This window comes from Notothenia coriiceps, unplaced genomic scaffold (assembly GCF_000735185.1).
Source record: "Notothenia coriiceps isolate Sejong01 unplaced genomic scaffold, NC01 NC01_scaffold00031494, whole genome shotgun sequence".
Classification (NCBI taxonomy): domain Eukaryota; kingdom Metazoa; phylum Chordata; class Actinopteri; order Perciformes; family Nototheniidae; genus Notothenia; species Notothenia coriiceps.
The window spans coordinates 91,451-91,870 of record NW_011364195.1 but is presented as its reverse complement, the minus strand read 5'-3'; the positions used below and the strand labels follow the sequence as shown (position 1 = coordinate 91,870).

Genomic DNA, 420 nt, shown 5'->3' with positions numbered 1-420 from the left:
TCCTCTCCCTTAGGGACAGACGAAAGATGTATTCCTGCTGTGCTTCTTCCTCAAACTTTCTCTCTCTCTTTTTCCCTCTCTTCTTTTTGGTCTTATCCTCCTTTAGGACCATAACGGCACGCTGGTGTGTCTCCTTGTCAGCAATAAAAGAGACAGGCCTGGTCAACCATACAACAGCCCACAGAGAGGGACTGTGTGTGTGTGTGTGTGTGTGTGTGTGTGTGTGTGTGTGTGTGTGTGTGTGTGTGTGTGTGTGTGTGTGTGTGTGTGTGTGTGAGCAGAGCCGACAGCAGGGGGAAGGAAAGAGAATGAAGGGTAAGGATATAAAAAGAGAATGACAGAAGTTGGGAGTTCTTTTTTATTTCACCCCCCATGGCATGGAGAGGAATGAGAGAAGAAAGAGAAAGGGAGGATGGAGGG

At 47.9% G+C, this 420-nt stretch overlaps 1 protein-coding gene across 1 annotated transcript in view; it reads right to left on the bottom strand.

Annotated features, from left to right (window-relative positions):
• LOC104960044 (dedicator of cytokinesis protein 4-like) overlaps positions 1 to 420 on the bottom strand; it is an 8,513-nt gene that overhangs the window by 4,609 nt on the left and 3,484 nt on the right. The gene's annotated exons all lie outside the window — the stretch shown is intronic.